General features: G+C 44.3%; 1 pseudogene and 3 gene segments (V, D, J or C); all 4 read left to right on the top strand.

The window, feature by feature from the left end:
- LOC104673311 overlaps positions 1–23,038 on the top strand; it is a 191,967-nt gene that overhangs the window by 65,653 nt on the left and 103,276 nt on the right.
- LOC104674290 overlaps positions 1–23,038 on the top strand; it is a 168,727-nt gene that overhangs the window by 67,154 nt on the left and 78,535 nt on the right.
- Positions 1–23,038, top strand: part of LOC104670082 — a 97,606-nt gene that overhangs the window by 67,312 nt on the left and 7,256 nt on the right.
- Positions 6,939–12,379, top strand: LOC115897496 (annotated as a pseudogene).

Genomic DNA, 23,038 nt, shown 5'->3' with positions numbered 1-23,038 from the left:
CAGTGTGGAAGCTGACCTAGAGAAGAGATGATGTTCCAGCTTGAGTCCAGATATAATCTGGAGGCATAATTCCATCTTCCTCAGGGGACCTCAGTCTGTCTTTTCTTATGGTCTTCAGCTGATTGGATGAGGCCCACCCATGTTTTGGAGGAGGATCTGCTTTACTTAAAGTCCAACAACTTAAATGTTAATCCTGCCCAAAAAAAAAGTACCTTCACAACATCCAGACTGATGTTTGACCAAATATTGGGTTCCAAGTCCTAGCCAAGTTGACAAGTAAAATCAGCCATCAGATTTGCATACCTGGGATAAATCTCAATAGTTATATTATTTTTTATACATGGTTGGATTTCATTTGCTAATATTTCATTAACATTAGATTTTACACTGCCAATATTGAAGGTAAGGAATCTTTGAAAAAGACAACTACAACTCATCCATACCTGTTTTTCTCCTTCCTTTGGACTCCTGCTAGACTGTTTCCCAGTGCCATCACATGTGGATGGAGACCTATTACCAGTTCTGTTCAATGAGTAATGTGAATAAGTCAAACAGTACCTTGAAGAGATGTGATGCTGTAACAAAAAATAATATTATGTGGTTCATGCCTGTAATCCCAGCACTTTGGGAGGCTGAGGCAGGAGGATCACTTGAACCCAGTAATTCAAGATCAGCCTGGGCAACAAAGCAAAACTCCATCTCTAGAAAAAAAATTAAAAATTAGCCAAGCATGGAGGCAGATACCTGTAGTCCCAGTCACCAGGGAGGCTGAGGTGGAAGGATCACCTGAGCCTGCAGAAGTGGAGGCTGCAGTGAGGTGAGATCATACCACTGCACCCCAGCTTAGGCAACAAAGTGAGACTCTAGCTCAAAAAAATAAAATAAAAAACTTGCCTTAGAAGATGGGGGGCAGTTAGCGAGGAACCTGGTGTCAGGCTGGAGGGCTGCAGACCCTTGTCACGCCTTAATAAATCAGTTGTTAAAATTTGGAAGGCAGAGTCCCTGCCTATTCAGCCTGCAGCTCTAGGGTAAGAGATTGCAAAATCGAGTATTAAGAGTTTGTTGGCTACTATTAGCTCCCTTCATTAATTAACCAGAGAAAGGAGGTTAGGTCAGAGAATTGGTGGTTTTGCAAGCAAAAATTTTAAAGAATAGAGAAAATCCAAAAATTACAGGGAAGTAGTGGAAAAGCTAACTTCTTCTAGAACCCAAACAAGACGAGACACCAAGAAAAGTTTTGGATGACAAGGAGGATGACCAAGGTCTGACTGGCAGTGTGGTCTTCCCATCCATGGCCTCTTTCATAGATTACCTAATTTTTAATTGATTATTTTTGTGAATACCTAATAATTTTATATTAATGTATTTATGGGGTACACATGATATTTTGATACATGCCTAGAATGTGTAATGATCAAATTGGGGTAGTTAAAATATCCATCACCTCAAAATTTATCATTTCTTTGTGTTGGGAACATTTCAAATCTTCTCTTCTAGGTATTTGGAAATATAAAATAAATTATTGTTTAGTCACCACACTGTGCTATTAAACACTAGAACTTATTCTTTCTATCCAACTGTATATATATATATATTTTTTTTTTTTTTTTTTTTTTTTTTTTGAGATGTAGTCTTGCTCTGTCATGCAGGCTGAAGTGCAGCGGTGCAATCTCAGCTCACTGCAGCCTCTGCCTCTTGGGTTCAAGTGATTCTCCTGCCTCAGCCTCCTAAGTAGGTGGGATTATAGGCACATGCCACCATGTCCTGATATTTTTTGTATTTTCACTAGAAACAGGGTTTCACCATGTTGTCCAGACTGTTCTTGAACTCCTGATGTCAGGTGATCTGCCCACCTCAGCCTCAAAGTGCTGGGATTACAGGCTTCAGCCACAACACCCAACCTACCCAACTGTATTTTTGTATCCGTTAACCAACCTCTCTTATCTCCTCCCCCACCCCAGTGATCCTGCCCAGCCTCTGGTAACCACCTCCATGAGATCCACATTTATAGCTCCCATACCTGAAAGAGGACACATGATCTTTGACTTTCTGTGCCTGGTTTACTTCACTTTAACATAATGACCTCCCATTCCATCAATGCTGCTGGAAGTGATAGGATTTCATTCTTTTTTATGGCTGAATAGTATTCCATTATGTATATATACCACATTTTCTTTATCCATTTATCCACTGATGGACCCTTAGGTTGATACCCTATCTTAGCTATTGTGAACAGTGCTGCGATGAATACGGGAGTGCAGATATATCACCAAAATATTGATTTCCTTTCTTTTGGATATATATGCATCAGTGAAATTGCTGAATTACATGGTAGTTCTATTTTTAATTTTTTGAAGAACTTCTACACTGTTTTCAATAATGGCTGTACTAATTTACATTCCAACTAGCAGGGAATGAGTATTCTCCTTTCTTCACATCCTCACCAGCATCTGTTTAGTTTTTGTCTTTGGTAATAACCATTCTAACTGGGGTAAGATAATACCTCATTGTTATTTTGATTTGCATGTCCCAGATCATTAGTAATGTTGAGCATTTTTTCATGTAAATGTTGGTCACACTTGGACGTCTTCTTTTGAGATATGCATATTCATGTCTTTTGTCAATTTTAATGGGATTTTTTGTTGTTGTTGAGTTCCTTGTATATTCTGAATATTGTTGGATGAATTTTATCCCATCAAAAAGGTTGACTCTTCACTCTGTTGACTGTTTCCTTGTTGTGCAGAAGTTTTGTAGTTTAATATAGTCACATTTGTATATTTTTGTTTCTGTTACCAGTCCTTTTGAGGTGTTAACCATAAAATATTTGCCTATGACAATGTCCTGTAATGTTTTCCTTATGTTTTCTTCTAGTAGTTTCATAATTTTTAGTCTTATGTTTAAGTCTTTAATACATTTTAGTTGTTTTTTTATTATATCAGGACCTGGTTTTATTCTTCTGCCTATGAATATCCAGTTTTCCTAGCATCATTTATTGAAGAGGCTGTCCTTTCCTAGCACTTTCATTGAAAATCACTAGGCTATAAATATGCAGTTGTTTTGTTTCTAGATTCTCAATTCTGTTCCATTGGTCTGTGTCTGTTTTTATACCAATGTCATGCTCTTTTGTTTCCTATATCCTTGTGGTATGTTTTGAGTCAGGTAGTATGATGCTTCCAGCTTTATTCTTTTTTCTAAGGGTTGCTTTGGCTATTCAAGCTCTTTTTATGGTTTCATACTAATTTTAGGATTGTTTTTCCATTTCTGTGAAAAAATGACATTGCTATTTTAATAGCGATTACATTGAATCTGTAGATTGCTTTGGATAGTATGGTCATTTTAACAATATTAATTCTTCCAATTTATGAGCATGGAAGGTCTTTTGATTTGTTTGTGTCCTCTTCAATTTCTTTCATCAGTGTCTTGTAGTTTTCCTTGCAGAAGTCTTTCAACTTCTTGGTGAAATTTATTTATATGGATTTTTTTAGCTATTGTACATGGGATTGCCTTCTTGGTTTCTTTCTCAGCTAGTTCATTATCAGGGTATAGAAATACTACTGACTTTCATATATTGATTTTGTATCTTGCAACTTTACTAAATTTATTTGTCAGATCTGAGAGTTTTTGGTGGAGTCTTTGGGTTTTTTTCTGTTCAGCCAGAATATATCTTTTAAGTGGAAAGTTCTGTTTACATTCAAGGTTATTATTGACACATGAGGACTTATTTCTGTCATTTTGTTGATTGTTTTCTTGCTGTTTTGCCTATCCTGTGTTCCTTTCTTTCTCTCTTATCCTTTATCATTGTGGCTTGGAGGTTCTCTGTAGTGGTGATATTTGAATCTTTTCTCATCCTCATTTTTTGTATTTGCTGTGCTGCTATACGTTTTATACATTTATATATTTTCATGATGGTGGAGATAATCCTTTTGCTTCCAGGTATAGAACTCCCTTAAGCATTTCTTGTGAGGCCAATATAGTGGTGATGAATTTCCCCAGGCTCCAGTGGCTCACACAGATGCTGGCTGTGGTGGGCAGGATGGGGTGATCCCTTGACTCCTCCAGTAGCAGTAGCAGTGTGATGGGAGAGCCTGTCCTCAGAGCATGTGAAGTGCACAGTGGCCCTGCTATGGGGTCACTGCCCTGCATGTACGTCAGCCCTGGAAGCAGCAGCAGCTTCATCATAGCTTATTTAATTCAGTGGACCAAGAGCATAAACACATGAGCTTCCTCTTTTTATCTGCTCATTCTGTTTCCTGAGTTCTCAAGCACTTATGTGGACAGTCTTCCTGCACTTGCCAAAAACTCAGTTCATTCTGTTATAAATCTCAGTGCCTCCACCTGCTACAGACATAGAGCTCACCCCCTCAGTGGCACCCCTTCTGACCCAGAAGTGTCCTTGGGTGTCTTTGTGGCCTCTGCCATGGGTGCTGGGATACCATCGTGGGAGGTGGGAGGCAGTGGGAGTCAGGAGGCTGCTCCTCTGGGAGGAGCTGCCTGCCAATCAAGATCCTGACTCTACTTCCACCCCATGTGACCAGGCCGCAGGGGCAGGGCTGAGTGGGCACTGCTGCTGCCCTGGTCACAAGACACCCTGGAGGTGAAGGGGGCCTTCCAATTCTAAAGATGTAGCTGCAGACTTGGGCAGTACAAATCCTGTCAAGCCAAAACACCAAATTCCATCACCCACTCAGGCTTGAAGTTAAATGGGTGGGAGAGAGTCCCTGCAGGACCCTTTCTACAGTTGGATGTTTGTCCCCCAAGACTTCATGTTGAGATTTGATCCCCAGTGTTGGAGACAGGGCCCGGTGGAAGGTGTTTGGATTTTGGCTGCAGATCCCTCATGAGTAGATTAACGCTCTCCTTTGAAGGTGAGTTCTCACTCTTACTCCTGCTAGAACTGGTTGTTGAGAAGAGCCTGGCATCTCCCCTCTCTCTTGCTTCCTCTCTCCCCATGTGATCCCTGCACATACCATGGTTCTTGTACAGCCTGCAGAACCATGAGCCAAATAAACTTCTTTTCTTTATAAATTACCCAGCTTCAGGAATTCCCTTATAGCAACTTAATGGACAAAGACGATGCCTGACAGCCACTCTCCCACATGCCTCCAGCAATGCTCTGTGGGTTTGCACCTCCAACTAAATCATTTAGGAAGGATTTAATGGAGGGACACCTTGCTGACACAGGTCTGGGCTTGATGCAAGAGCCCCTGGGACACTGAGGCCTCCAGAGCCGGCCCCGGCAGAGTGAAGAGTAGCAGAATGTGCCACTTTCAAACAAGAATAATTTTGAGCTGAAGACAATTAAAAAGAAGCATACCCAAGAAAACAATCTCTGCCCACTCCCTTTCTACCAGGAAAAGCAGAGGATTCTTAATCCTTGGAGACAACTGTAGATGCTTATCAGCCCAGGGAAGGCACTAGAGGAATCTACACAACAAACTAGCAAGTTATCTTCTGTTAGCTTCACCTATATATTTACTTCCCAGAATTTGCTGCCCTACAGGTTGAAAGCCCCTTTGCTTTGTCTTGCCAATTCTGTAAAATTGATTGCCCATTTGCTAAGATGCTCCGTAAGCTCACGTTCCAGCCGCTCCCTTGAGTTCCCCATCTCTGATGGCTCTGGCATGGAGGCATAATGCACATGTTAGTAAACTTCTGTTTGTTTTTCTCTTGTTGATATCTTGTTAATCTAATTGACAAGACCCCAGCTAATGAACCTAAGATGGGTTGAAGGGGGGAAGATGTTTCTTCCCCTACAAAAGCAAGCACCACTCCCACACACACTGGAGGAGGAGAGAGAGCCACTCTGAGATCTGCGGGAACAGAGGCTCCTTGGGCTGTCTGTTGAAGAAGGCAATAAGATCCAGGCCACCCTGCAAGGAGACACCCAGCGTCACCGCTTAGCATCAGCATCTCCTCCCTCTGATCTCCTGCAGGCAGCCAGCCCACCCAAGGGGCTGACCCATCCAGCTCCCAAGGAGTGAGGCAGGCCAGAGTCCACTCCAAGGACAGAGGCTGTGGGGCACGTGGGGAGCCAGCCTGGAGGATGTTGGCAGAGCCAGGTGGGTCATGGCACCCACAGCCCGGGGATCCCAGCTGGAGAGAGACCCTGAGGGCCAGGCTTGTCAGAGCTGATAACAGAGGAGTTGTGATGACAGGGCTCATTGTCAGACACCATAGGCTATCAGGCTGTCAACCTGAGCAGACTACCAAGTCTTCCGATCCGCAAGACAGCTCACCCCAGCTATCAGGGGTGGGCACTAGGAGGAGAGGCCATTCTCATCTCCACCTGAGCTCCTTTATGCTCCTAGAACATTCTGATGCTGAAGAGGAGTGTAGAATCAGATAGAAACAATTCCTCTTGTAGCTTCCATGATGGGGTGGTAAAGTACAACTGGCTTTGTTCGTTCATTTTGCATTGCTGTAGAGGAGTACCTGAGGCTCGGTAACTTATAAAACAAAGAGGTTTATTTGGCTCAGGGTTTTGCAGGCCATACAAGAACCCTCGTGCCAGCATCTGCTTCTCGTGAGGGCATCAGGGAGCTTACAACCATGGCAGAAGGTGAGGAGGGAGAGAGCATGTGACATGGTGAGAGAGAGAGCAAGAGAGGGAAGGAGGAGATGCCAAGCTCTTTTAAACCCTAGCTCTTGCATGAACCAATAGAGCAAAACTCACTCATCACCAAGAGGATGGCAGCAAACCATTCATGAGGGATCCATGGCATGACCCAAACATTTCCCACTAGGCCCCACCTCCAACATTGGGGATCACATTTCAACAGGAGATTTGGAGGGGACAAATATCCAAACCATGTCATTCCACACTGTCCCCACAAATCTCATGTTCCTCTCACATTGCAAAATATAATCATCCCTTCCCAATAGTGCCCAAAAATCTCAACTTGCTCTAGCATCTACTCAATCAAAACTCCGAAGTTTCATCTGAGACTCAAGGCATGTTCCTACCTACGAGGCTGTACAATCAAAAACAAGTTGCTACTTCCAAGATACAGTGATGGTACCGGCATTGGGTAAACATCTCCATTCCAAAAGAGATAAATCGGCCAAAAAAGGGAGTGGGGAGAAGCAACAGGCCCCACACAATTCTGAGAGAAAAACATTAAACTTTAAAGCTCCAAAATAATCATTGACTCCATGTACTGCATCCAGGGCACACTGGTGTGAGGAGCAGGCTCCCGAGGCCTTGGGCAGGTCCGCCCCCATGGCTTTGCAGAGTGCAGCCCACATGGCTGCTCTCATGGGTTGGAGTTGAGTGCCTGAATCTTTTCCAGGCTCTGGGTGCAAATTGCTGGTGGCTCTACCATTCTTGGGTCTGGAGGGCAGCAGCCCCATTCCCAGAGCTCCACTAGGCAGTGCCCCAGTGGTGACTGTGAAGGGGCTCCAACCCTACATTTTCCCTCCACATTGCCCTAGTGGAGGCTCTGTGGGAGAACTCCACCACTGCGGCAAGTTTCTGTCTGTGCTCCCAGGCTTTCTTTATTGTCTCTCTCTCTCTCTCTTTATTTTTATTTCAATAGTTTTAGGGAAACAGGTGGTTTTTGGTTACATAGATAAGTTCTTTCATGGTAATTTCTGAGATCTTGGCACACTCCTCACCCAAGCAGTGTATGCTGTACCCAGTATGTAATCTTTTATCCCTCACCTCCATCCTCCACTTGCCCTCAAGTATCCAAAGTCCATTACACCATTCTTATGCCTTTTCATCCTTATAGCTTAGCTCCCACTTATAAGTGAGAACACTTGATGTTTGTTTTGCCATTCCTGAGTTACTTCACTTAGAATAATGGCCTCCAACTCTATCCAGGTTGCTGCAAATGCCACTATTTTATTCCTTCTTAACGCTGAGTAGTATTCCATGATGTATATATACCACATTTTTTACCCACTCATTGGTCAACGGGCATTTAGGCAGGTTCCATATTTTTGCAATTGCAAGGAGTTGCAATTGCACTGCTGTAAATATGTGTGTGCAAGAGTCTTCTTCATATAATGACTTATTTTTTTCTGGATACCCAACGGTGGTCCTGCTGGATCAAATGGTTGTTCTACTTTTAGTTATTTAAGGAATCTCCATACTGTTTTCCAAAGTGGTTGTACTAGTTTACATTCCCAACCAGCAGTGTAAAAGTGTTCCTTTTTCACCATATTCATAACAACATCTATCAGTTTTTAATGTTTAATTGTGGTCATTCTTACAGGAGTGAGGTGGTATCTCACTGTGGTTTTAATCTGCATTTCCCAGAAAATTAGTGATGCTGAGCATTTCTTTATATGTTTGTTGGCCATTTGTATATCTTCCTTTGGGAATTGTCTATTCATGTCATTTGCCCACTTTTTGATGGGATTATTTGATTTTTTATTGATTGAATTCCTTGTAGATTCTCGATATTAGTCCTTTATCAGATGCATAGTTTGCAAATATTTTCTGTTATTCTGTGGGCTGTCTGTTTACTCTCTGATTGTTTCTTTTGCTGTACAGAACCACTTTTGTCTAATTAGGTCACGTTTATTTATTTATTTTTCTTTTTGTTGCACTTGCTTTTGGGTTCTTGATCATGAACTCTTTGCCTAAGCCAATGTCTAGAAGAGTTTTACCACTGTTATCTTCTAGAATTTTCATAGTTTCAGGTCTTAGATTTAAGCCTTTCATCCATCTTGAGTTGATTTTTGTATAAAGTGAGAGATGAGGATCCAGTTTCATTCTTCTACATGTGACTTGACAATTATCCCAGCACCATTTGTTGAATAGGGTGTCCTTTCCCCACTTTACATTTTTGTTTGCTTTGTCAAAGATCAGTTGGATGTAAGTATTTGACTTCATTTCTGGATGCTCTGTTCTGTTCCATTGGTCTAAGGCCTATTTTTATACCAGTACCATGCTGTTTTGATAACTATAGCCTTGTAGTATAGTATGAATTTCAGTAATGTAATGCCTTCAGATTTGTTCCCTTTGCTTAGTCTTGCTTTGGCTATGTGGGGTCTTTTTTGGTTCCAAATGAATTTTAGGATTGTTTTTTATATTTCTGTGAAGAATGATGGTGGCACTTTGATGGCAATTGCTTTAAATCTGTAGATTGCTTTTGGCAGTATGGTCATTTTCACAATATTGATTCTACCCATCCATGAGCATGGGATGTGTCTCCATTTTTGTGTCATTGATGATTACTTTCAGCAGTGTTTTGTAGTTTTTCTTGTACAGATCTTTTACCTCCTTGGTTAGGTATACTCCTAAGTATTTTATTTTTTGCAGGTGTTGTAAAAGGGATTGAGTTCTTAATTTGTTTCTCAGCTTGGTCATTCTTGGTGTATAGCAGTGCTACTAGTTTATGTACATTGATTTTGTATCCTGAAACTTTACTGAATTAATTTAACAGATCTAGAAGCTTTTTTGGATGAACTTTAGGGTTTTCTAGGTATGCAATCATATCATCAGTGAACAGCGACAGTCTGACTTCCTCTTTACTGATTTGGATGGGCACCCAGACTTTCTTATACATCCTCTGAAATGGAGGTAGGAGCTGCCATGCCTCCTTCACTCTTGTATTCCGCAAACCTGTGGGCTTAGCACCATGCGGAAGCTATCAAGGCTTCCAGCTTGCACTTCTGGAGTGGCAGCCTGAGCTGCACCTAGGACTCTTTGAGCCTTGGCTGAACCTGGAGCAGCAACCTTCCAAGATAGCACAGGGAAGCAAGACCCCAGCCCTGGCCCCCATAACCGTTTCATCCTCCTAGGCCTCTGGGCCTGTGAAGGGAGAGACTGACCCAAAGACTTCTGAAATGCCTTCAAGACCTCTTTCTCATTGTCTTTGCTTTTAGCACTTAGTTCCCTTTTAGTTATGCTAATCTTTCTAGCAAGTGGTTGCTCCATAAGGGATTTGGGTTCCTTGCCTGAAAAGGCTCTTTTCTTCTCAACCTCATGGCCAGCCTGCAAATTTTCCAAATGTTTATGCTCTGATTACCTTTTAATTATAAATACTAACTAAGTCATTTTTTGCTCCCATATTTGATTTAGGCCATTTGAAGCAGCCAGGTTACTTCTTGGATGCTTTGCTGCTTAGAAATGTCTTCCACCAAATAACTTAGGTCATCACTGTTAATTTCAGCCTTTCACAAAGCCCTAGAACATGGATACAATACAGCCAAGCTCCTTGCTGGGGCATAACAAGCATCACCTTTACTCCAGTTCCCAATACATTCCTCATTTCTACCTGAGACCTCATCAGCCTGGCCTTCACTGTCTGTATTTCTATCAGCACTTTGGTCACAACTATTTAACCAGTCTCTAAAAAGTTCCAAATTTCCCCTCATCTTCCTATCTTCTTCCTGGGCCCTCCAAACACTTCCAACCTCTGCCCATTACCCAGTTCCAAAGCCACTTCCACATTTTCAGGTATCTTTATAGCAACACCCCACTCCTTGCTACCGATTTTCTGTTTTCATCCATTTTGCATTGCTATAAAAGAATATCTGAAGCGGATAATTTATAAAGAAAAAGAGTTTATTTGGCTCACTACAAACTGCACAAGCAGCATAATGCCAGTATCTGCATCTGGTGAGGCCTCTGAAAGTTTACAATCAAGGCAGAAGGCAAAAAAAGGAGCCAGCGTAGGCCAGGCACAGTGGCTTATGCATGTAATTCCAGCACTTTGGGAGGCCAAGGCAGATGGATCACTTGAGGTCAGGAGGGAGTTTGAGACTAGCTTGACCAACATGGGGAAGCCCCGTCTCTACTAAAAGTGCAAAATTAGCTGGGTATGGTGGTGCATGCCTCTAGTCCCAGCTACTAGGGAGGCTGATGCAGAAGAATTGCTTGAACCCAGGAGACAGAGGTTGCAGTGAGTGAGCCGAGATCACACCATTGCAATCCAGCCTGGACAACAAAAGTGAAACTCCATCCTCAAAAAAAAAAAAAAAAATATATATATATATATAGGAGCCAGCATGCCACATGGTGAGAATGGTGAGAGACGGAGAAAGAGAGATAAGAAGGAGGCGTCAGGCGTTTTTAAACAACCAGCTCTTGTATGAACTAATACAGTGAGAAATCACCCATCACCAAGGGGATGGCACCAAACCATTCATGAGAGATCTGCCCCCATGACCTAAATACCTCCCATCAGGCCTCACCTCCAACACTGGGGATCATATTTCAATATGAAATTTGGAGGGGACAAACATCTAAACCATATCAGGAACTCCATATTATTGCTCACCCCCAAATCTCTAGGGGTGACATTGAGTGACATGCACGGTACTGAAAGATACCTGGTCAGGCTCTCCAAGTGAAGCCCAAGCGCCCTCAGGGTACAGGGCTGGGAGGCCCAATCACACCAGCTGAGCCCAGGACTTGGCTGAGGCGCCCCAGCATTAGAAGATAGCAGGCCTAGAACTGGGTTGAACAAGACCAGGTCACTTTGTACATGTTGCCAAAAAAAAACTGAAGAATCAGAAGTGAGCAGTAAGTTTTCAGTGAACCCAGAGGTCATAAATAGCAAAAATGTGGAATTCAGTAAGGGGTAGAGGCTGGAAGAGTTTTGAGGTGTGTGTTAGAAAAAACCTAAGTTTCTTTGAAAACTATTGTAAGAAATTTGGACATTAAAGCTGATCCCAGTGGGGGCTCAGAAAGAAAGAGGAGAGCTGTAGAGAAAACATCTGTCATCTTAGAGGATACATGAATTGTCACAAACAGAATGTTGCTAGAAATGTGAATGTTAAAGGTGCCTCTGATGAGGCTCCAGACAGAAGTGAGGAACATGTTATTAAAAACTGGAAGAAAGGTGACCCTTGTTATAAAGTGGCAAAGCACTTGGCTGAACTGTCTTCTCCTGTCTTGTGGAAAGTAGAAATTATACATGATGAACTTTGATGTTTAGCTGAGGAAGTTCCTAAGAAAATTGTTGAAGGCGTTCCTGATTTCTCCTTGCTGCTTACAGTAAAATGTGAGAAGAGAAAGATCAGCTGAAGAGGGAAGTGCTGAGGTGGCTGGGTCAGCTGACCCAAGGGCCCTTCGAGCGGATGTAGGCTCCTCACCTTGGTCTCAGAGTCACCACGGCCGTGGCCAGTCAGTCAGTCACAGGCCGAGAAGCAGGCTACCAAGAAGGCGTCCAGGGCCCACAAGCAAAAGAACCAGAGGCTGAAGCAGCCCAAAGAAGCAGCTCAGGCTGAAATTGAACAGCACTGCCTGCAGAAGGAGAAACAGTTCAAGGCCAAGGAAGCTGCAGCACTAGGATCTCACAGACCCAGGATGACCATCCTCCAGACCTACTTCCAGCAGAGCAGGGAAGAAGTCTTAGATACACTTTTGGCCTTTGTCTGCGGCATCCAGCCAGAAATCCCTGAAAACTATCGCATAAGTGGATAGGAAAAGAGAAGCACCTGTTCCATGGATTGACATTTTAGATGCCCTCATGGAATAAGAAGCTCTAGTTACATTCTCATAAGAAGACATTACCTTATCTCTGTATATTATATATAGTAGGTCCATTCACTTTTTGGAGAGAAACAAATCTAGTTTCTCTGTACAGACTTAGAATTTATCTAGGCTGGGCATGGTGGTTCACGCCTGTAATCCCAGCACTTTCGGGAGCCAAGGTGGGCAGATGGCTTGAGCTCAGGGGTTTGAGACCAACCTGAACAACATAGTGAGAGCGTGTCTCTACAAGAAAATGTAAAAATTAGCCAGATTTGGTGGTACATGCCTATAGTCCTAGCTACTTGGAAGGGTGAGGCAGGAGGATCACTTGGGCTCAGAAGGCAGAGCTTATAGTGAGCCAAGATCTGCCACTGCACTCCAACCTGGGTGCTAGAGTGAGACCCTGTCCCAAAAAAAACTTATCTAAAGATTTCATCTTTTTACCTCATGTTTCCTAGGAATATAATGGGTAAATATTGTCTATTTTTTTACACCGTTTGGCTCAAGCTATATACATATACACATACATATATATATACGTACATATATATATATGTATATATCACTGTTGACTTTTTCTTTCTTATATCAAGTTTAAAAGAAAAAATAAAACAAAGCAATCCTTTGAAGAAAGGAAGGAATTAAATCATTTTCTCCTTAATGCTTTTTTGAAGGTCAGGGGCTTCATCTATGAAAAAGTAGTAGTTTTTGTAACCTGTGTGAAGCATCAGCCAGCCTTAAAGTAGTCCATTCCTGCTAATAACTAGAACAGTGAATACTGCTAGTATAATTGCTTCAGCTTCTTAATCAAAATTACTAGATGATAGAATTCAAGAACTTGTTACATCTTATTACTCAGTGTACTAATAATCATGTAAAAGTAAAGACTGTCATGAAAAAAAAAAATGAGACCAGACGAAATGAAGAAAGAGAGACTTTGAGATCAGAGCCACAGGTGAGGAGGCTGTTGGGACTGCTGTGGCCACCATGGCCCAGAGCGTGGGGCCACCCCAGTGGGCCTCGAAGACGGAGCATTAACTGAGGAGGATGAATCTTGAGCCTTAAATCTAATAAAGGGCCAACTAGAAGCCCCTAGTGCTCATCATCCTCATAAAGACAGCCAGAACAGTGACTATACAACTCTATTTTATGAAAATAACTGAGGGAGAGCACTGAGTGCATCAGAGGAGTAACAGGAACCCTGATACGCACAGAGATGTGGGCTGGCCACATAGACAACAGAAGGAAACACACGGCCTCCACCACTCCTTCGCCCAACCAGGATTATCTGGGAATCAGGAGGAACTTCTGACATGAGTAGGTAAGCAAGAGGATCCCAGGGGCACCCACTAACACCTTGGACACCTGCAGACCTTGCCACTGCAGTCCCCTGCAGTTTGCACTAGAGGGAGTTGCCTGGAGGCCACACAGCTGTGCTCCCCAAAAAAGGTGCTGACACCGTACCCCACTCCCACATGGCTAGGCTTCACCACACTGGAATAGGAACTTTGGCTGGAATGTGTCTTACTCAAGGAGTGAGTAGCCACAGCTCCCCTTCGTCCCTGAGGCTAAGCTGCCACCAAACAACCCAGACTAGTGGCCCGATGTCTCCAAGTCAAGGTATGGGCATCTATTAAACCCTTCCTCACAGAGTCAAGTGGATCAGCTCCACCCACCCCTCCCCCGAACCTTTGAGTCGAAGCTAAAGCAGTTTCTTGCCTCCTAGCAAAACAGGACTTTGGCCATGCAGAAGAATCATGCCTTTCTAGTGTCTACATTGAAGCATCACCCTGCATCCCAGGAAATAATGCCTTGGCCACCCAGAAGGTCACACGCTGCAGTACCTAGGCTGAAGCAGCAACCTGTATCCTATGGAAATGGTGCCCGGGACACTCAGAACAATCACACCCACCGATACGTAAATGCAGACCTTTCCTTACAGTGGAGAAGGCCTGAGCTGAAGCAACACATCACCCTCTAGGGAATCAGTGCCCTGGCTTAAGCTGAGCAACAGCACATCCCAAGGCTGAGCTGATATAGCACCCTATGTCCCAGGGAAACAGAGCAGTGGCTAAGCTGTGACATCTCACCTGACAGGGCAAACAACCGTAGTGCCCTGCTTCCCTGGAGCTTGCCTAGGCCCCTAGAGTCTGAGCTGCTGAGGCACCCTCTCCCTGGGAAGTAGAATCAGTACTGTGCTGTTCCCTGCCTGCACCCTACCAAGGCCCAAATTACAGCTATGCTCTGCCATCTTGGGATACTTGCTGCCTCTGTACCTGGTCTCACAGAGTCTGGGATCCTGCTGAGCCCCACCATCCTAGAGTCTACAGTCAATACCACACAGTGCCTCGTCCCCTGGGACCAAAGTTTCCATTTTGCCCCATTGGCTCAGTTTCCCAAATTGCAGCCATCCCTTATTCCCCAGATCCACACCCCCAGAACACCCCTTCTTTCCTAGAGTTGGACCAATGCTGCACCCCCCAGGAATAGACTCACAGCTGCAACCTGGCCCCTTGAGCAAAAACTGTCAAGGGGTGCCTCAAAGTCACAGATCCTAGCACTGTGAGCAACCTAATCCAACCTTGCCACAGAAACTGAACCTACACCCCAAGACCCAGGTGCCACAGTAGATTCTTGAAACCAGGAGACTAGGACCCCAGCTGCACAGCTACTCCAATTTTCTACACCTGGAACCCAGCAGCACTGCAGCTGCACATTGGTCACATTAGACCTGCCACCGAGAGAGAGCCCCTTGACTAAGTCTCCCCATTGTGCAGAAACAAGAAGAAGAGGACTCCAAAAGCCCTGGACACTGAGTACATTAAAAACTTATGCCACCGCTACATCCACAAACATCTACAGCCTAGGCCACTGAAGTGCCCACAGTTATTGCTGAGGCTGAATGCAGTTGAAGAAGATGCACGGAGGCTCTGCCACTGCACCTATTCAGAAACAGAGTCATCACACTTTCCCAACCAAAACACTAAACCCAACGGCAGGTGAAATTCTTTTTCTAAAATCCCACTCTTGAAAGTTTGGAAGAGGTGACTATTTCGCCAGATGCACAGACATCAATGCAGGAACACAATAAACACGAGAAAGCAAGGAAATATGACACCACCAAAGGAACATAACTCTCATTAATAGACCTCAATGAAAAAGAAATCAATGTATTGCTGGAAAAGGAATTCAAAATAATGATCTTCAGATAACTCAATAAGATACAAGCAAACAGATAAACAATTCAATGAATTCAGGAAAGTAATTTACAGTATGACTCAAAAACTCAACAGAGATAGAAATAAAAAAGAACCAAACTAAAATTCTGCAGGTGAAGAATTCAATGAATAAAATTTAAAAATACAGTGATGAGCTTCAACACCAGATTTGATCAAGCAGAAGAAAGGAAGAGATAGATCCCAATACAATGGTAGTTGAGAACTTCAACACCACTTTCAGCACTGAACAGATAATCTAGACAGAAAGTCAACAAAGAAGCATTCAATTTAAAAAGCACTTTAGACCAAATGCTTCTGACAGATATTTACACAACATTTCATCCAACAGCTGTGAAATACACATTCTTTTCATCAGCACATGGAACATTCTCCAGGACAGACCATACGGTAAGTCACAAAACAAGTCTCAACAAATTTAAAAGAACTAAAATTATATCAAATATCATTTATGACCACAATAAAACTCAAAATCAATAAAAGGAACTTTTAAGACTGTACAAAGACATGGGAAATTAAACAATATACTCCTGAATGACCAATAGGAATTAAGAAGGGAATTTCAGAATGTCAACAAAGAAAATGAAAATAGAAATGCAACGTACTAGAATTTATAAGATACAGCAAGAAGCAGCATTAAGATGGAAGTTTATGGCAATAAATACCTACACAAAAAATAGAGAGATTTCAAATAAATCTCATCATTGAAAAATGCATGCGAAGGAACTAGGAAATCAAGAACAAACTAAACCCAAAATTAGTAGAAAGAAAGAAATAATAAAGATCAGAGCAGAAATAAATGAAATTCAGACTAAAAAAAGATCAACAAAAGGAAAAATTGAATTTTTCAAAAGGTAAACAAAAATGACAAATAATTAGCTAGACTAAACAAAAAAGACCCAAGTGAATGAAATCAGAAATGAAAAAGAAACATTACAACTCATACCACAGAAACACAAAGGATCATTAGAGACTGTACACCAACAGATTAGAAAACCTAGCATAAACAGACCATTCACCAACAGATTAGAAAACCTACAAACAGGTATATTTCTCGACAATACAACCTACCAAGATTGAACCAAGAAGAAATAGAAAGCCTGAACAAACCAGTCATGAGCATTGAGATTGAATCCGTAATAAAAAGCTCCCATCAAAGGAAAGCCCAAAGAAATTCCTGTTGAAATACCAATGACATTCCAATCAAAATGTCAATTCGACTGTAACCCAATGGCTTTACTGGGGAATTCTACCAAACACTAAAAAAACTAATACATATTCTTCTGAAAAATCTTCCAGAAAATTGAAGAGGAGGGAATTCTCATAAATTCCTTGTATGAGGCCACTATTATGGTGATTATGATTATGATTAAGATTATGTGATTATTATCATGATTCCAAAACCAGACAAGGACACACAAAAAAAGAAAACTATAGGCTAATTACTCTGATGAAGATAATAGATGAAAACCTTAAACCAAATACTAGCAAATTGAATCCAGCATCACATTAAAAACACATTTACCATGATCAAGTGAGATTTATCCCAGGAATGCAAGGATGATTCAACATATGCAAATCACATCAACAGAATGAAGGACAAAAACCATATTATCATCATAACAGACACAGAAAAAGTATTTGATAAAATCCAATGTCCCTTCATAAAAATTCTCAGCAAAATAGGTATTGAAGGAGTATACCTCAACACTATAAGAGCTATATGTGACAAACCTGTAGCCAACATCATACTGAACACGCAAGAGTTGAAAGTTTTTCTCTAAATTCTGGAGCAAGCCAATGATACCAGGCCAGATGCAGTGGCTTATGCCTCTAATTCCAGCACTTTGGGAGGCCAAGGCAGGAGGATCACTTGAGCAGGAGGAAACAATGAACAGAGTGAAAAGACAATCTACAGAATGTTAGAAAATATTTGCAAACTCTCCATCCAACAAGGGACTAATATTTAGAAGATATTAGAAACTCAAACAACTAAACAGAAAAGAAAACAAATATTTTTATTAAAAATAGGCAAATAAAAAATATTTTAAAATTTTTAAAATCAAAAAAGGAACTGAATAGACATCTCTAAAAGGAAGATATATGAATGGCCAACAGATACATGAGAAAGTGCTCAGCATTACTAAACAAAAGCAAAAAGCAAATCGAAGCCACAATGAGATATAATCTCTCCCCAGTTAGAATGGCCATTATTAAAAAGACAAAAAAGAAAAAACTGCTATCAAAGATTCAGAGAAAGGGGAGCTTGAATGCACTATTGGTTGAAATCTTGCCTTTGGAATTAGCACAGCCATTGAAAAACAGTAAAGAGCTTCCTCAAAAAATGGAAATGAGTACTGTCCCATGATCCAGCCATCCTCTACTGGGTATTTATCCAAAGGAAAGGAAACCTATGTCAAAGAGATATCTGCACTCCATGTTCATTGCAGTACTATTCACAATGCCAGTGTTGGAATCAACCCACATGTCCATCAACAGACGAATGCATAAAGAAAATGTAGTGTTATACACACACACACACACACACACACACACACACACACACAGGAATTCTATTCAGCCATGAAAAGGAATGAAATCTTGTCATTTGAGGCAACATGGATGAGCTTGGAGGACACGTTAAGTGAAATAAAGCTAGACACAGACAGTCAAATATCACATGTTCTCACTCATATATGGAAGCCAAATAAGTTGATCTCATAGAAATAGGGAGTAGGATAGTGGTAACCAGAGGCTGGGAATGGGACCAGATGGGGATAGCTAGAGGTTGGTTAATAAATACAAAATTACAGTCAACTAGGCAGAATAGGTCCAGGTGTTCTCTAACTCCATAGTGTGACTATAACTAACAACAATTTATTGTATATTTTCATATGGCTAGAAGAGCAGATTTTGAATGTTCCCAGCACAAAGAAGTGATAAATGTTTGAGGTGATGGATATGCTAATTGTTGCAGGAAGTCAGGGACCCCGAATGGAGGGACCGGCTGGAGCCGCAGCAGAGGAACATAAATTGTGAAGATTTCATGGACATTTATCAGTTCTCAAATAATACTTTTATAATTTCTTATACCTGTCTTTACTTTAATCTCTTAATCCTGTTATCTTCATAAGCTGAGGCTGTACATCACTTCAGGGCCACTGTGATAACTGTGTTAACTGTACAAATGGATTGTAAAACATGTGCGTTTGAACAATATGAAATCAGTGCACCTTGAAAAAGAACAGAATAACAGCGATTTTTAGGGAACAAGGGAAGACAACCATAAGGTCTATCTGCCTGTGGGGTCGGGCAAAAGGAGCCATATTCTTCTTCTTCCAGAGAGCCTACAAATGGATGTGCAAGTAGGGAAGATATCACTAAACTCTTTTCTCAACAAGGAATATTAATATTAATACCCTAGGAAAGGAATGCATTCCTGGGGGGTGGTCCATAAATGGCCACTCCGGGAATGTCTGTCTTATGCGGTTGAGATAAGGACTGAGATACACCCTCATCTGCTGCAGTAGGCTTATTAGGGTGAGCAACAACTCAGCCCTGGTAAATTTGTGGTCAGACTGGTTCTCTGCTCTCGAACCCTGTTTTCTGTTGTTCAAGATGCTTATCAAAACAATATGTGCACTGCTGAACGTAGACCCTTATAAGTAGTTCTGCTTTTGCCCTTTGCCTTGTGATCTTTCTTGGATCCTTATCAGTAGTTCTGCTTTTGCCCTTTGTCCTGTTCCCTCAGAAGCATGTGATCTTTGTTAGACCCTTATTAGTAGTTCTGATTTTGCCCTTTGAAGCATGTGATCTTTGTACCTACTCCCCGTTCTTACATTCCCTCCCTTTTTGAAACCCTTAACAAAAAACTTGCTGGTCTGAGACTCAAGTAGGCATCACAGTCCTACCGATATGTGGCGTCACCCCCAGCAGCCCAGCTGTAAAATTCCTCTCTTCTTATTTCTTTATTTGTCTGTCTGTATTTCTCAGTCGGCCAACAATTATGGAAAACACAAAGAACCTATGTTGAAATATTGGGGGTGCACTCCCCCAATACTAATTACCCTGATGTGATCATCACCCATTGTATATATGTATCCAAATATCACAATATACCCCAAAATGTATACAATTATTATGCATCAATTAAAAACAATAATAAAAAATGTTTTAAACAGGTAAAATAAAAGTATATTGTTTTCTTCAAAAAAAATCTAATGCAGTTTTCCCTACTGGGTTTTGGGCTTGCTTGGGACCCATGGCTCCTCTCTCCCTTCCAATGTATCCCTTTTGGAATGGGAATGTCCAGCCTATGCCTGTCCCATCACTCTACTTTGGAAGCAGGTAACTTCTTGCCCTGTTACAAAGGTCCACATACGGAGAGGAATTTCACCCTAGAATAAATCTCAGCCTGGGTTTCTCCCATACCTGATGCAGGTGACATTTAGCTGAGATTTTGAGATTTTGGACTAAGAGTTGGTGCTGGAAGGGGTTAGCCATCTTGGAGGTGCTGCTATGGGATGCAGGGATTTTGCATGTGAGAAGGACATGATTATGGGGGGAGCAGAGGGCAAACTGTCATGGGTTAAAATGTGTCCCCTCTAAATTCATGTGTTAAAGTCCTAACCCCCAGGACCTCAGAATGCGACCTTGTTTGAAAACAAGAGTCTTTGCAGGTGCAATCAAGTTCAGATGAGGTGACCCTGGAGTACGGCGAGCCTCTGATCTGATATGACTGCTGTCCCCATCAAAAGGGGGCATCTGGGCACAGACAGCAGGTGGGGAGAACGCCCTGTGAAGATGGCGCTGCTCCCACAAGCCAGGAGCGGCAGAGACGGCCGGCAACGCCCAGCAGCCAGGAGAGAGCCTGGGACAGAGTCTCCCGTGACACAGAGGAGTCAGCCTCACCAAGCCAACCATCTCAGATACCTGGCCTCCAGAAGCAGGACGGAATAAACTTCTGTTTTTTAAGCCATGCAGTCTGGGGTGCTATGTTGCCAGGGACTTAGCTAAGGGATATGGGTGTTGTCCTGAACTGCCAGTCCCACGGCCAACATAAGGCCTCCCCACTCGAGCCCAGTGCAGTCTCCCCAGCCCCCTGGGTGTGCCATGGGCATTGTGGGGCCCCTCACTCCATCCTCCCCCAGGCTGGGAGGTTGAGCCCATGATGAGTTCCATGGCGTGAAGCCAGAACCAGAGACTGGGAGCCAACTGGGAGCCAGTGGCTGGAGGATGGATTTCCTCAGGGACCCACACGTGCACCTCCACCTGTCTCCTGGACATTCTCTCTGAGGGCAGGAATGGTGACAGCTCAGGGATCCAGCAGGGACAGAGGTGAGGGCCAGATCCTTGTGGAGAGCACATTGAGTGGGAGGGACACAATTTCCCTTTGCAGGTGTCCATTCTGGATGCTTCCTGTTACACTCTGGATGCTTCCTGCTCCATTCTGGATGCTTCCTGCTCCATTCTGGATGCTTCCTATTCCATTCCAGACACTTCCTGTTTCATTCAGGACACTTCCTGTGTGACACCTCCTCAGGTTTTTGGTCTGCCCAGTCCTCTGGCCTCATCCCATCCCCTGCTACCTCACACCTCCACGTTCGTCCTCGCCCAGCTCCTCCTTCTCTCCAGAGCTTCCGCTTGCCAAGGTCCCTGCAGAGCTCAGTCCAGGTTCCCCCAGCACAAGTAGGAGCCTTGCACCTGACCTTGGCCCTCCCTACCCTGCATGGTGCCAGCATCCCCAGCACCAGGGAGACCCCATTTCTCTCTCTGCTGGTAGTCCAGTGGCCCTGGAGTCTCACTGCAGGTGGGGTGTGCCCCTGGCCTTTGAGGAAGCTAAGTGCCCTGCCCCTAGCCAGGCCATCCCCTCTGCTCAGTCCCAGGGCCCTGCCCCGACCCCTTCCCCTCACCTGCACCACAGGCTCTGGCTGAGTCTGCCCAGGCCCTGAATGGGCCCCTCTGGCTCCCCTCTGCTGGTATACTGCCCTGCACCACCTCCACTCAGCTTCAGTGTGTTCATCCATCTCCACGACCCCTTGGCCCCCAGGAGTAGAGCTGGTGGCCCTGGCCCCTGGCAGCCCATTTTGTTCCTTCTGGAACACCAGCCTCAGAGGACTTCCTACACAGTGTCCACTTGGGCCAGCCCTGGGACCCTCCTGGTCTCAAGCACACATTTCCCCTGTAGCTAGACCCACCCCTGCCTGTGAGCTCAGCCCTGAGCCCTGGAGCGCCTTCCCTTCTCCATCCCAGCTCGCCCTTGCCAACTGCTCAGTGCGATGGGCTCACATTCCCCTCCCTGCACCATGAGTGAGAGCCACCTGGAGAGACGCCCAGGCAAAAAGCAGCCACCAGGGCCTAGTGGGGGCCAGAAGGCTCAGGTGAGAGGCCCAGGTATTGAGAGACTCGGGCCGTGGGAAGAATGGTCATGATCACTGCCAGTCTCAGTCCAGCCCCAGGGACTCGGAGACAGAGAAGAGAGCAGTGCACAAGGTCCAGGCGCCCCACCTTCTCCCGTGAGTAAGGGGCACCCACCACCCCCGTCCCCACACACCCAGGAGGCAGCCTCGGCTGTGTCTGGACTCCCCCTCGCCCTCTGACACACAAACCACCAGAAGAAAAGGGAACTTCAGGAAGTAAGCAGTGCCCCCGGTTTCAATCCTGTTCTTAGTCTTTGCAGTGTGGAGTTCACACCCCTGGGGACCTGGGGGCCGAGCTGTGATTTCCTAGGAGGACAAATAGCGGCTGACAGTGGGGGCGGGGCCGCCCACATGAACCGCGACAGAGCAGGAAGGGCTGGGACCCCCACCTCGATGAGTGGGGTCAGCACAGGGCAGGAGCACAGGCTTCGGAGAAGGACAGAGCCTGGGGCCAGCCGTGGGTCTCCTGGACCTGAGCTGCTGAACAGACTGCAAGAGGCTGGGGAGACGCTGGGGGCGAGGCCGGCCCCACATGGAGGCCCAAGCAGAGCCAGCATGGCGGAGGTGGGCAGGCTTCAGGCACCGATGCCCACCCAGTGCCAGACGACGGGGCCCGCGGGCAGGGGCTTCCCAGTCAACAGGGCAGGACTGCACTAGAGGCTGACTGAGGCCTCCAGGACCACCGGGCTGGGATCACGAGGAACATACAGGATGCGGCAGAGCCAGCCATGGGGTGGTATCACCATGAGCAGGACTGACCTGAGCTGAGGAGGCAGCAGAGCGAGGGAGGAGGTGAGGCCGCAGGTGAATGGAGGGGCTTGTCCAGGCCGGCAGCATCACCGGAGCCCAGGGCAGGGTCAGCAGTGCTGGCCGTGGGGCCCTCTTCTCAGCCAGGACCAAGGACAGCAGGTGAGCCGGGAGCAGAGCAGGGAGGTTGATGTGGCAGCAGGATG

This window comes from Rhinopithecus roxellana, chromosome 5, assembly GCF_007565055.1.
Source record: "Rhinopithecus roxellana isolate Shanxi Qingling chromosome 5, ASM756505v1, whole genome shotgun sequence".
Classification (NCBI taxonomy): domain Eukaryota; kingdom Metazoa; phylum Chordata; class Mammalia; order Primates; family Cercopithecidae; genus Rhinopithecus; species Rhinopithecus roxellana.
Note: the sequence above shows the minus strand (reverse complement) of the source record. Positions and strands in the feature narration are given on the sequence as shown.